General features: G+C 48.3%; 19 non-coding genes across 19 annotated transcripts; 10 read left to right on the top strand and 9 right to left on the bottom strand.

Moving 5' to 3' along the window:
• Positions 1 to 296: 296 nt before the first annotated feature.
• Trnaq-uug lies at positions 297 to 368 on the top strand. The gene has a single exon. It is a non-coding gene; the product is annotated as a tRNA-Gln (tRNA).
• Positions 369 to 875: 507 nt separating this feature from the next.
• On the bottom strand, positions 876 to 947 carry Trnap-ugg. The gene has a single exon. It is a non-coding gene; the product is annotated as a tRNA-Pro (tRNA).
• Positions 948 to 2,083: 1,136 nt separating this feature from the next.
• On the bottom strand, positions 2,084 to 2,155 carry Trnap-ugg. The gene has a single exon. It is a non-coding gene; the product is annotated as a tRNA-Pro (tRNA).
• A 557-nt stretch (positions 2,156 to 2,712) lies between these two features.
• Positions 2,713 to 2,784, top strand: Trnaq-uug. The gene has a single exon. It is a non-coding gene; the product is annotated as a tRNA-Gln (tRNA).
• A 507-nt stretch (positions 2,785 to 3,291) lies between these two features.
• On the bottom strand, positions 3,292 to 3,363 carry Trnap-ugg. The gene has a single exon. It is a non-coding gene; the product is annotated as a tRNA-Pro (tRNA).
• Positions 3,364 to 3,920: 557 nt separating this feature from the next.
• On the top strand, positions 3,921 to 3,992 carry Trnaq-uug. The gene has a single exon. It is a non-coding gene; the product is annotated as a tRNA-Gln (tRNA).
• A 507-nt stretch (positions 3,993 to 4,499) lies between these two features.
• Positions 4,500 to 4,571, bottom strand: Trnap-ugg. The gene has a single exon. It is a non-coding gene; the product is annotated as a tRNA-Pro (tRNA).
• Positions 4,572 to 5,128: 557 nt separating this feature from the next.
• On the top strand, positions 5,129 to 5,200 carry Trnaq-uug. Its single transcript has one exon. It is a non-coding gene; the product is annotated as a tRNA-Gln (tRNA).
• A 506-nt stretch (positions 5,201 to 5,706) lies between these two features.
• Positions 5,707 to 5,778, bottom strand: Trnap-ugg. Its single transcript has one exon. It is a non-coding gene; the product is annotated as a tRNA-Pro (tRNA).
• A 557-nt stretch (positions 5,779 to 6,335) lies between these two features.
• On the top strand, positions 6,336 to 6,407 carry Trnaq-uug. Its single transcript has one exon. It is a non-coding gene; the product is annotated as a tRNA-Gln (tRNA).
• A 507-nt stretch (positions 6,408 to 6,914) lies between these two features.
• Trnap-ugg lies at positions 6,915 to 6,986 on the bottom strand. The gene has a single exon. It is a non-coding gene; the product is annotated as a tRNA-Pro (tRNA).
• Positions 6,987 to 7,543: 557 nt separating this feature from the next.
• Positions 7,544 to 7,615, top strand: Trnaq-uug. The gene has a single exon. It is a non-coding gene; the product is annotated as a tRNA-Gln (tRNA).
• A 507-nt stretch (positions 7,616 to 8,122) lies between these two features.
• On the bottom strand, positions 8,123 to 8,194 carry Trnap-ugg. The gene has a single exon. It is a non-coding gene; the product is annotated as a tRNA-Pro (tRNA).
• Positions 8,195 to 8,751: 557 nt separating this feature from the next.
• Trnaq-uug lies at positions 8,752 to 8,823 on the top strand. The gene has a single exon. It is a non-coding gene; the product is annotated as a tRNA-Gln (tRNA).
• A 507-nt stretch (positions 8,824 to 9,330) lies between these two features.
• Positions 9,331 to 9,402, bottom strand: Trnap-ugg. Its single transcript has one exon. It is a non-coding gene; the product is annotated as a tRNA-Pro (tRNA).
• Positions 9,403 to 9,959: 557 nt separating this feature from the next.
• Trnaq-uug lies at positions 9,960 to 10,031 on the top strand. The gene has a single exon. It is a non-coding gene; the product is annotated as a tRNA-Gln (tRNA).
• Positions 10,032 to 11,167: 1,136 nt separating this feature from the next.
• Trnaq-uug lies at positions 11,168 to 11,239 on the top strand. The gene has a single exon. It is a non-coding gene; the product is annotated as a tRNA-Gln (tRNA).
• Positions 11,240 to 12,375: 1,136 nt separating this feature from the next.
• On the top strand, positions 12,376 to 12,447 carry Trnaq-uug. Its single transcript has one exon. It is a non-coding gene; the product is annotated as a tRNA-Gln (tRNA).
• A 507-nt stretch (positions 12,448 to 12,954) lies between these two features.
• Trnap-ugg lies at positions 12,955 to 13,026 on the bottom strand. The gene has a single exon. It is a non-coding gene; the product is annotated as a tRNA-Pro (tRNA).
• Between the last annotated feature and the right edge of the window lie 20 nt (positions 13,027 to 13,046).

Raw genomic sequence — 13,046 nt, 5'->3', positions numbered from 1 at the left:
TCGACAGTACTCTGTGTCCATAGCTGTTTTCATAGCTAGGCTGCTTCCAGCACGAAGCATCCGCCATACGAAAGTGGCTGTTTCGCGATTTTGATTACCTGATCCTTCGACATCACTTCATGTACGAATACTGGCAAGAATTCCCGCTACATTCGAAGGTGCTCCTTCCACTTCCAGCCTACTTGGTTGCTTCATTAGCCACGCAAACACTTCCTGAGGACCATACGTGTAATAACATCGCATCTTATCGGCTTAATTACATGATACCACTGAATTTAAGAGCGCTACAGGCATCCGGTTCCATGGTGTAATGGTTAGCACTCTGGACTTTGAATCCAGCGATCCGAGTTCGAGTCTCGGTGGAACCTGCCGCTGTGTTTTGCGATCATTTCTAGAAATGTGTACGAGCCGGTGGTTGGAATTGTATATGCAGAAATTCAACTAGGATCATGAAATTCAAAGTGTTAATAGCAGTCCACACCTGAGTGGGGAGCGCTCCAAATGCTTATGCTTTTGCTACTAGGATTAATAACGAGACGTAAGGGGTTCAACTGCGAGAAGACGACCTCAGCTGTTCCTCCCCGCAGGAAAGACATCTCACCGTTTTGGGTGCTGCATGCGCATGCATTTACCAAACTTGCATGCGATGTACTAGTTCCTGGGGAACGAATAGAATCGTTGTACCTGCCAGTCTTTACGTATAGATATAAGTAAGCGGAGACGGCTTAATCCTGCCACGTAGATTGCTTTCCATAAGACGCACCTGAGAGTCTCATGGGCCGGTGGCCCGACATGCAGTTTGTCCTGCTGCATGGCTTACTTTCAGAGACTCGCAAGTTTATCGTAGTGCTGGGTTGTCGCGAAAGTGAAAAGTAGGGCCTGTCCGGGATTTGAACCCGGGACCTCCTGCACCCAAAGCAGGAATCATACCCCTAGACCAACAGGCCGCACAAGTAAGCAAGTCTGCACCCCTCCACCTACTGAGATCTTGCCGCACTTGCTAGTTGCAGCATCTTAGCTGGACCATTTTCTCAAAGAGGTTTCTTAATCTGACACCTACAACATGCGCTGTGCTGAACACCAGTGTATGTGAATGCTGAAAGAGCTGCTTGAGTTGTGTGACAGTATTTCGACCGTGTGAAGTGCAAATGTTATCGTGACACGAACAATCCGCCCACTACGTAGCGTTCTGTGTCAGCACGCAGTTTTCGACAGTACTCTGTGTCCATAGCTGTTTTCATAGCTAGGCTGCTTCCAGCACGAAGCATCCGCCATACGAATGTGGCTGTTTCGCGATTTTGATTACCTGATCCTTCGACATCACTTCATGTACGAATACTGGCAAGAATTCCCGCTACATTCGAAGGTGCTCCTTCCACTTCCAGCCTACTTGGTTGCTTCATTAGCCACGCAAACACTTCCTGAGGACCATACGTGTAATAACATCGCATCTTATCGGCTTAATTAAATGATACCACTGAATTTAAGAGCGCTACAGGCATCCGGTTCCATGGTGTAATGGTTAGCACTCTAGACTTTGAATCCAGCGATCCGAGTTCGAGTCTCTGTGGAATCTGCCGCTGTGTTTTGCGATCGTTTCTAGAAATGTGTACGAGCCGGTGGTTGGAATTGTATATGCAGAAATTTAACTAGGATCATAAAATGCAAAGTGTTAATAGCAGTCCACGCGTGAGTGGGGAGCGCTCCACATGCTTATGCTTTTGCTACTAGGATTAATAACGAGACGTAAGGGGTTCAACTGCGAGAAGACGACCTCAGCTGTTCCTCCCCGCAGGAAAGACATCTCACCGTTTTGGGTGCTGCATGCGCATGCATTTACCAAACTTGCATGCGATGTACTAGTTCCTGGGGAACGAATAGAATCGTTGTACGTGCCAGTCTTTACGTATAGATATAAGTAAGCGGAGACGGCTTAATCCTGCCACGTAGATTGCTTTCCATAAGACGCACCTGAGAGTCTCATGGGCCGGTGGCCCGACATGCAGTTTGTCCTGCTGCATGGCTTACTTTCAGAGACTCGCAAGTTTATCGTAGTGCTTGGTTGTCGCGAAAGTGAAAAGTAGGGCCTGTCCGGGATTTGAACCCGGGACCTCCTGCACCCAAAGCAGGAATCATACCCCTAGACCAACAGGCCGCACAAGTAAGCAAGTCTGCACCCCTCCACCTACTGAGATCTTGCCGCACTTGCTAGTTGCAGCATCTTAGCTGGACCATTTTCTCAAAGAGGTTTCTTAATCTGACACCTACAACATGCGCTGTGCTGAACACCAGTGTATGTGAATGCTGAAAGAGCTGCTTGAGTTGTGTGACAGTATTTCGACCGTGTGAAGTGCAAATGTTATCGTGACACGAACAATCCGCCCACTACGTAGCGTTCTGTGTCAGCACGCAGTTTTCGACAGTACTCTGTGTCCATAGCTGTTTTCATAGCTAGGCTGCTTCCAGCACGAAGCATCCGCCATACGAAAGTGGCTGTTTCGCGATTTTGATTACCTGATCCTTCGACATCACTTCATGTACGAATACTGGCAAGAATTCCCGCTACATTCGAAGGTGCTCCTTCCACTTCCAGCCTACTTGGTTGCTTCATTAGCCACGCAAACACTTCCTGAGGACCATACGTGTAATAACATCGCATCTTATCGGCTTAATTAAATGATACCACTGAATTTAAGAGCGCTACAGGCATCCGGTTCCATGGTGTAATGGTTAGCACTCTGGACTTTGAATCCAGCGATCCGAGTTCGAGTCTCGGTGGAACCTGACGCTGTGTTTTGCGATCGTTTCTAGAAATGTGTACGAGCCGGTGGTTGGAATTGTATATGCAGAAATTTAACTAGGATCATAAAATGCAAAGTGTTAATAGCAGTCCACACGTGAGTGGGGAGCGCTCCACATGCTTATGCTTTTGCTACTATGATTAATAACGAGACGTAAGGGGTTCAACTGCGAGAAGACGACCTCAGCTGTTCCTCCCCGCAGGAAAGACATCTCACCGTTTTGGGTGCTGCATGCGCATGCATTTACCACACTTGCATGCGATGTACTAGTTCCTGGGGAACGAATGGAATCGTTGTACGTGCCAGTCTTTACGTATAGATATAAGTAAGCGGAGACGGCTTAATCCTGCCACGTAGATTGCTTTCCATAAGACGCACCTGAGAGTCTCATGGGCCGGTGGCCCGACATGCAGTTTGTCCTGCTGCATGGCTTACTTTCAGAGACTCGCAAGTTTATCGTAGTGCTGGGTTGTCGCGAAAGTGAAAAGTAGGGCCTGTCCGGGATTTGAACCCGGGACCTCCTGCACCCAAAGCAGGAATCATACCCCTAGACCAACAGGCCGCACAAGTAAGCAAGTCTGCACCCCTCCACCTACTGAGATCTTGCCGCACTTGCTAGTTGCAGCATCTTAGCTGGACCATTTTCTCAAAGAGGTTTCTTAATCTGACACCTACAACATGCGCTGTGCTGAACACCAGTGTATGTGAATGCTGAAAGAGCTGCTTGAGTTGTGTGACAGTATTTCGACCGTGTGAAGTGCAAATGTTATCGTGACACGAACAATCCGCCCACTACGTAGCGTTCTGTGTCAGCACGCAGTTTTCGACAGTACTCTGTGTCCATAGCTGTTTTCATAGCTAGGCTGCTTCCAGCACGAAGCATCCGCCATACGAAAGTGGCTGTTTCGCGATTTTGATTACCTGATCCTTCGACATCACTTCATGTACGAATACTGGCAAGAATTCCCGCTACATTCGAAGGTGCTCCTTCCACTTCCAGCCTACTTGGTTGCTTCATTAGCCACGCAAACACTTCCTGAGGACCATACGTGTAATAACATCGCATCTTATCGGCTTAATTACATGATACCACTGAATTTAAGAGCGCTACAGGCATCCGGTTCCATGGTGTAATGGTTAGCACTCTGGACTTTGAATCCAGCGATCCGAGTTCGAGTCTCGGTGGAACCTGCCGCTGTGTTTTGCGATCGTTTCTAGAAATGTGTACGAGCCGGTGGTTGGAATTGTATATGCAGAAATTTAACTAGGATCATAAAATGCAAAGTGTTAATAGCAGTCCACACGTGAGTGGGGAGCGCTCCACATGCTTATGCTTTTGCTGCTATGATTAATAACGAGACGTAAGGGGTTCAACTGCGAGAAGACGACCTCAGCTGTTCCTCCCCGCAGGAAAGACATCTCACCGTTTTGGGTGCTGCATGCGCATGCATTTACCAAACTTGCATGCGATGTACTAGTTCCTGGGGAACGAATAGAATCGTTGTAAGTGCCAGTCTTTACGTATAGATATAAGTAAGCGGAGACGGCTTAATCCTGCCACGTAGATTGCTTTCCATAAGACGCACCTGAGAGTCTCATGGGCCGGTGGCCCGACATGCAGTTTGTCCTGCTGCATGGCTTACTTTCAGAGACTCGCAAGTTTATCGTAGTGCTGGGTTGTCGCGAAAGTGAAAAGTAGGGCCTGTCCGGGATTTGAACCCGGGACCTCCTGCACCCAAAGCAGGAATCATACCCCTAGACCAACAGGCCGCACAAGTAAGCAAGTCTGCACCCCTCCACCTACTGAGATCTTGCCGCACTTGCTAGTTGCAGCATCCTAGCTGGACCATTTTCTCAAGGAGGTTTCTTAATCTCACACCTACAACATGCGCTGTGCTGAACACCAGTGTATGTGAATGCTGAAAGAGCTGCTTGAGTTGTGTGACAGTATTTCGACCGTGTGAAGTGCAAATGTTATCGTGACACGAACAATCCGCCCACTACGTAGCGTTCTGTGTCAGCACGCAGTTTTCGACAGTACTCTGTGTCCATAGCTGTTTTCATAGCTAGGCTGCTTCCAGCACGAAGCATCCGCCATACGAAAGTGGCTGTTTCGCGATTTTGATTACCTGATCCTTCGACATCACTTCATGTACGAATACTGGCAAGAATTCCCGCTACATTCGAAGGTGCTCCTTCCACTTCCAGCCTACTTGGTTGCTTCATTAGCCACGCAAACACTTCCTGAGGACCATACGTGTAATAACATCGCATCTTATCGGCTTAATTACATGATACCACTGAATTTAAGAGCGCTACAGGCATCCGGTTCCATGGTGTAATGGTTAGCACTCTGGACTTTGAATCCAGCGATCCGAGTTCGAGTCTCGGTGGAACCTGACGCTGTGTTTTGCGATCGTTTCTAGAAATGTGTACGAGCCGGTGGTTGGAATTGTATATGCAGAAATTTAACTAGGATCATAAAATGCAAAGTGTTAATAGCAGTCCACACGTGAGTGGGGAGCGCTCCACATGCTTATGCTTTTGCTACTATGATTAATAACGAGACGTAAGGGGTTCAACTGCGAGAAGACGACCTCAGCTGTTTCTCCCCGCAGGAAAGACATCTCACCGTTTTGGGTGCTGCATGCGCATGCATTTACCAAACTTGCATGCGATGTACTAGTTCCTGGGGAACGAATAGAATCGTTGTACGTGCCAGTCTTTACGTATAGATATAAGTAAGCGGAGACGGCTTAATCCTGCCACGTAGATTGCTTTCCATAAGACGCACCTGAGAGCTCATGGGCCGGTGGCCCGACATGCAGTTTGTCCTGCTGCATGGCTTACTTTCAGAGACTCGCAAGTTTATCGTAGTGCTGGGTTGTCGCGAAAGTGAAAAGTAGGGCCTGTCCGGGATTTGAACCCGGGATCTCCTGCACCCAAAGCAGGAATCATACCCCTACACCAACAGGCCGCACAAGTAAGCAAGTCTGCACCCCTCCACCTACTGAGATCTTGCCGCACTTGCTAGTTGCAGCATCCTAGCTGGACCATTTTCTCAAAGAGGTTTCTTAATCTGACACCTACAACATGCGCTGTGCTGAACACCAGTGTATGTGAATGCTGAAAGAGCTGCTTGAGTTGTGTGACAGTATTTCGACCGTGTGAAGTGCAAATGTTATCGTGACACGAACAATCCGCCCACTACGTAGCGTTCTGTGTCAGCACGCAGTTTTCGACAGTACTCTGTGTCCATAGCTGTTTTCATAGCTAGGCTGCTTCCAGCACGAAGCATCCGCCATACGAAAGTGGCTGTTTCGCGATTTTGATTACCTGATCCTTCGACATCACTTCATGTACGAATACTGGCAAGAATTCCCGCTACATTCGAAGGTGCTCCTTCCACTTCCAGCCTACTTGGTTGCTTCATTAGCCACGCAAACACTTCCTGAGGACCATACGTGCAATAACATCGCATCTTATCGGCTTAATTACATGATACCACTGAATTTAAGAGCGCTACAGGCATCCGGTTCCATGGTGTAGTGGTTAGCACTCTGGACTTTGAATCCAGCGATCCGAGTTCGAGTCTCGGTGGAACCTGACGCTGTGTTTTGCGATCGTTTCTAGAAATGTGTACGAGCCGGTGGTTGGAATTGTATATGCAGAAATTTAACTAGGATCATAAAATGCAAAGTGTTAATAGCAGTCCACACGTGAGTGGGGAGCGCTCCACATGCTTATGCTTTTGCTACTATGTTTAATAACGAGACGTAAGGGGTTCAACTGCGAGAAGACGACCTCAGCTGTTCCTCCCCGCAGGAAAGACATCTCACCGTTTTGGGTGCTGCATGCGCATGCATTTACCGAACTTGCATGCGATGTACTAGTTCCTGGGGAACGAATAGAATCGTTGTACGTGCCAGTCTTTACGTATAGATATAAGTAAGCGGAGACGGCTTAATCCTGCCACGTAGATTGCTTTCCATAAGACGCACCTGAGAGTCTCATGGGCCGGTGGCCCGACATGCAGTTTGTCCTGCTGCATGGCTTACTTTCAGAGACTCGCAAGTTTATCGTAGTGCTGGGTTGTCGCGAAAGTGAAAAGTAGGGCCTGTCCGGGATTTGAACCCGGGACCTCCTGCACCCAAAGCAGGAATCATACCCCTAGACCAACAGGCCGCACAAGTAAGCAAGTCTGCACCCCTCCACCTACTGAGATCTTGCCGCACTTGCTAGTTGCAGCATCCTAGCTGGACCATTTTCTCAAAGAGGTTTCTTAATCTGACACCTACAACATGCGCTGTGCTGAACACCAGTGTATGTGAATGCTGAAAGAGCTGCTTGAGTTGTGTGACAGTATTTCGACCGTGTGAAGTGCAAATGTTATCGTGACACGAACAATCTGCCCACTACGTAGCGTTCTGTGTCAGCACGCAGTTTTCGACAGTACTCTGTGTCCATAGATGTTTTCATAGCTAGGCTGCTTCCAGCACGAAGCATCCGCCATACGAAAGTGGCTGTTTCGCGATTTTGATTACCTGATCCTTCGACATCACTTCATGTACGAATACTGGCAAGAATTCCCGCTACATTCGAAGGTGCTCCTTCCACTTCCAGCCTACTTGGTTGCTTCATTAGCCACGCAAACACTTCCTGAGGACCATACGTGTAATAACATTGCATCTTATCGGCTTAATTACATGATACCACTGAATTTTAGAGCGCGACAGGCATCCGGTTCCATGGTGTAATGGTTAGCACTCTGGACTTTGAATCCAGCGATCCGAGTTCGAGTCTCGGTGGAACCTGACGCTGTGTTTTGCGATCGTTTCTAGAAATGTGTACGAGCCGGTGGTTGGAATTGTATATGCAGAAATTTAACTAGGATCATGAAATGCAAAGTGTTAATAGCAGTCCACACGTGAGTGGGCAGCGCTCCAAATGCTTATGCTTTTGCTACTAGGATTAATAACGAGACGTAAGGGGTTCAACTGCGAGAAGACGACCTCAGCTGTTCCTCCCCGCAGGAAAGACATCTCACCGTTTTGGGTGCTGCATGCGCATGCATTTACCAAACTTGCATGCGATGTACTAGTTCCTGGGGAACGAATAGAATCGTTGTACGTGCCAGTCTTTACGTATAGATATAAGTAAGCGGAGACGGCTTAATCCTGCCACGTAGATTGCTTTCCATAAGACGCACCTGAGAGTCTCATGGGCCGGTGGCCCGACATGCAGTTTGTCCTGCTGCATGGCTTACTTTCAGAGACTCGCAAGTTTATCGTAGTGCTGGGTTGTCGCGAAAGTGAAAAGTAGGGCCTGACCGGGATTTGAACCCGGGACATCCTGCACCCAAAGCAGGAATCATACCCCTAGACCAACAGGCCGCACAAGTAAGCAAGTCTGCACCCCTCCACCTACTGAGATCTTGCCGCACTTGCTAGTTGCAGCATCCTAGCTGGACCATATTCTCAAAGAGGTTTCTTAATCTGACACCTACAACATGCGCTGTGCTGAACACCAGTGTATGTGAATGCTGAAAGAGCTGCTTGAGTTGTGTGACAGTATTTCGACCGTGTGAAGTGCAAATGTTATCGTGACACGAACAATCCGCCCACTACGTAGCGTTCTGTGTCAGCACGCAGTTTTCGACAGTACTCTGTGTCCATAGCTGTTTTCATAGCTAGGCTGCTTCCAGCACGAAGCATCCGCCATACGAAAGTGGCTGTTTCGCGATTTTGATTACCTGATCCTTCGACATCACTTCATGTACGAATACTGGCAAGAATTCCCGCTACATTCGAAGGTGCTCCTTCCACTTCCAGCCTACTTGGTTGCTTCATTAGCCACGCAAACACTTCCTGAGGACCATACGTGTAATAACATCGCATCTTATCGGCTTAATTACACGATACCACTGAATTTAAGAGCGCTACAGGCATCCGGTTCCATGGTGTAATGGTTAGCACTCTGGACTTTGAATCCAGCGATCCGAGTTCGAGTCTCGGTGGAACCTGACGCTGTGTTTTGCGATCGTTTCTAGAAATGTGTACGAGCCGGTGGTTGGAATTGTATACGCAGAAATTTAACTAGGATCATGAAATGCAAAGTGTTAATAGCAGTCCACACGTGAGTGGGGAGCGCTCCACATGCTTATGCTTTTGCTACTATGATTAATAACGAGACGTAAGGGGTTCAACTGCGAGAAGACGACCTCAGCTGTTCCTCCCCGCAGGAAAGACATCTCACCGTTTTGGGTGCTGCATGCGCATGCATTTACCAAACTTGCATGCGATGTACTAGTTCCTGGGGAACGAATAGAATCGTTGTACGTGCCAGTCTTTACGTATAGATATAAATAAGCGAAGACGGCTTAATCCTGCCACGTAGATTGCTTTCCATAAGACGCACCTGAGAGTCTCATGGGCCGGTGGCCCGACATGCAGTTTGTCCTGCTGCATGGCTTACTTTCAGAGACTCGCAAGTTTATCGTAGTGCTGGGTTGTCGCGAAAGTGAAAAGTAGGGCCTGTCCGGGATTTGAACCCGGGACCTCCTGCACCCAAAGCAGGAATCATACCACTAGACCAACAGGCCGCACAAGTAAGCAAGTCTGCACCCCTCCACCTACTGAGATCTTGCCGCACTTGCTAGTTGCAGCATCTTAGCTGGACCATTTTCTCAAAGAGGTTTCTTAATCTGACACCTACAACATGCGCTGTGCTGAACACCAGTGTATGTGAATGCTGAAAGAGCTGCTTGAGTTGTGTGACAGTATTTCGACCGTGTGAAGTGCAAATGTTATCGTGACACGAACAATCCGCCCACTACGTAGCGTTGTGTGTCAGCACGCAGTTTTCGACAGTACTCTGTGTCCATAGCTGTTTTCATAGCTAGGCTGCTTCCAGCACGAAGCATCCGCCATACGAAAGTGGCTGTTTCGCGATTTTGATTACCTGATCCTTCGACATCACTTCATGTACGAATACTGGCAAGAATTCCCGCTACATTCGAAGGTGCTCCTTCCACTTCCAGCCTACTTGGTTGCTTCATTAGCCACGCAAACACTTCCTGAGGACCATACGTGTAATAACATCGCATCTTATCGGCTTAATTACATGATACCACTGAATTTAAGAGCGCTACAGGCATCCGGTTCCATGGTGTAATGGTTAGCACTCTGGACTTTGAATCCAGCGATCCGAGTTCGAGTCTCGGTGGAACCTGACGCTGTGTTTTGCGATCGTTTCTAGAAATGTGTACGAGCCGGTGGTTGGAATTGTATATGCAGAAGTTTAACTAGGATCATAAAATGCAAAGTGTTAATAGCAGTCCACACGTGAGTGGGGAGCGCTCCACATGCTTATGCTTTTGCTACTATGATTAATAACGAGACGTAAGGGGTTCAACTGCGAGAAGACGACCTCAGCTGTTCCTCCCCGCAGGAAAGACATCTCACCGTTTTGGGTGCTGCATGCGCATGCATTTACCAAACTTGCATGCGATGTACTAGTTCCTGGGGAACGAATAGAATCGTTGTACGTGCCAGTCTTTACGTATAGATATAAGTAAGCGGAGACGGCTTAATCCTGCCACGTAGATTGCTTTCCATAAGACGCACCTGAGAGTCTCATGGGCCGGTGGCCCGACATGCAGTTTGTCCTGCTGCATGGCTTACTTTCAGAGACTCGCAAGTTTATCGTAGTGCTGGGTTGTCGCGAAAGTGAAAAGTAGGGCCTGTCCGGGATTTGAACCCGGGACCTCCTGCACCCAAAGCGGGAATCATACCCCTACACCAACAGGCCGCACAAGTAAGCAAGTCTGCACCCCTCCACCTACTGAGATCTTGCCGCACTTGCTAGTTGCAGCATCCTAGCTGGACCATTTTCTCAAGGAGGTTTCTTAATCTGACACCTACAACATGCGCTGTGCTGAACACCAGTGTATGTGAATGCTGAAAGAGCTGCTTGAGTTGTGTGACAGTATTTCGACCGTGTGAAGTGCAAATGTTATCGTGACACGAACAATCCGCCCACTACGTAGCGTTCTGTGTCAGCACGCAGTTTTCGACAGTACTCTGTGTCCATAGCTGTTTCCATAGCTAGGCTGCTTCCAGCACGAAGCATCCGCCATACGAAAGTGGCTGTTTCGCGATTTTGATTACCTGATCCTTCGACATCACTTCATGTACGAATACTGGCAAGAATTCCCGCTACATTCGAAGGTGCTCCTTCCACTTCCAGCCTACTTGGTTGCTTCATTAGCCACGCAAACACTTCCTGAGGACCATACGTGTAATAACATCGCATCTTATCGGCTTAATTACATGATACCACTGAATTTAAGAGCGCTACAGGCATCCGGTTCCATGGTGTAATGGTTAGCACTCTGGACTTTGAATACAGCGATCCGAGTTCGAGTCTCGGTGGAACCTGCCGCTGTGTTTTGCGATCGTTTCTAGAAATGTGTACGAGCCGGTGGTTGGAATTGTATATGCAGAAATTTAACTAGGATCATGAAATGCAAAGTGTTAATAGCAGTCCACACGTGAGTGGGGAGCGCTCCACATGCTTATGCTTTTGCTACTATGATTAATAACGAGACGTAAGGGGTTCAACTGCGAGAAGACGACCTCAGCTGTTCCTCCCCGCAGGAAAGACATCTCACCGTTTTGGGTGCTGCATGCGCATGCATTTACCAAACTTGCATGCGATGTACTAGTTCCTGGGGAACGAATAGAATCGTTGTACGTGCCAGTCTTTACGTATAGATATAAGTAAGCGGAGACGGCTTAATCCTGCCACGTAGATTGCTTTCCATAAGACGCACCTGAGAGTCTCATGGGCCGGTGGCCCGACATGCAGTTTGTCCTGCTGCATGGCTTACTTTCAGAGACTCGCAAGTTTATCGTAGTGCTGGGTTGTCGCGAAAGTGAAAAGTAGGGCCTGTCCGGGATTTGAACCCGGGACCTCCTGCACCCAAAGCGGGAATCATACCCCTACACCAACAGGCCGCACAAGTAAGCAAGTCTGCACCCCTCCACCTACTGAGATCTTGCCGCACTTGCTAGTTGCAGCATCCTAGCTGGACCATTTTCTCAAGGAGGTTTCTTAATCTGACACCTACAACATGCGCTGTGCTGAACACCAGTGTATGTGAATGCTGAAAGAGCTGCTTGAGTTGTGTGACAGTATTTCGACCGTGTGAAGTGCAAATGTTATCGTGACACGAACAATCCGCCCACTACGTAGCGTTCTGTGTCAGCACGCAGTTTTCGACAGTACTCTGTGTCCATAGCTGTTTCCATAGCTAGGCTGCTTCCAGCACGAAGCATCCGCCATACGAAAGTGGCTGTTTCGCGATTTTGATTACCTGATCCTTCGACATCACTTCATGTACGAATACTGGCAAGAATTCCCGCTACATTCGAAGGTGCTCCTTCCACTTCCAGCCTACTTGGTTGCTTCATTAGCCACGCAAACACTTCCTGAGGACCATACGTGTAATAACATCGCATCTTATCGGCTTAATTACATGATACCACTGAATTTAAGAGCGCTACAGGCATCCGGTTCCATGGTGTAATGGTTAGCACTCTGGACTTTGAATACAGCGATCCGAGTTCGAGTCTCGGTGGAACCTGCCGCTGTGTTTTGCGATCGTTTCTAGAAATGTGTACGAGCCGGTGGTTGGAATTGTATATGCAGAAATTTAACTAGGATCATGAAATGCAAAGTGTTAATAGCAGTCCACACGTGAGTGGGGAGCGCTCCAAATGCTTATGTTTTTGCTACTAGGATTAATAACGAGACGTAAGGGGTTCAACTGCGAGAAGACGACCTCAGCTGTTCCTCCCCGCAGGAAAGACATCTCACCGTTTTGGGTGCTGCATGCGCATGCATTTACCAAACTTGCATGCGATGTACTAGTTCCTGGGGAACGAATAGAATCGTTGTACGTGCCAGTCTTTACGTATAGATATAAGTAAGCGGAGACGGCTTAATCCTGCCACGTAGATTGCTTTCCATAAGACGCACCTGAGAGTCTCATGGGCCGGTGGCCCGACATGCAGTTTGTCCTGCTGCATGGCTTACTTTCAGAGACTCGCAAGTTTATCGTAGTGCTGGGTTGTCGCGAAAGTGAAAAGTAGGGCCTGTCCGGGATTTGAACCCGGGACCTCCTGCTCCCAAAGCAGGAATCATACCCCTAGACCAACAGGCCGCACAAGTAAGCAAGTCTGC

Source organism: Schistocerca americana, chromosome 2 (assembly GCF_021461395.2).
Source record: "Schistocerca americana isolate TAMUIC-IGC-003095 chromosome 2, iqSchAmer2.1, whole genome shotgun sequence".
Classification (NCBI taxonomy): domain Eukaryota; kingdom Metazoa; phylum Arthropoda; class Insecta; order Orthoptera; family Acrididae; genus Schistocerca; species Schistocerca americana.
Note: the sequence above shows the minus strand (reverse complement) of the source record. Positions and strands in the feature narration are given on the sequence as shown.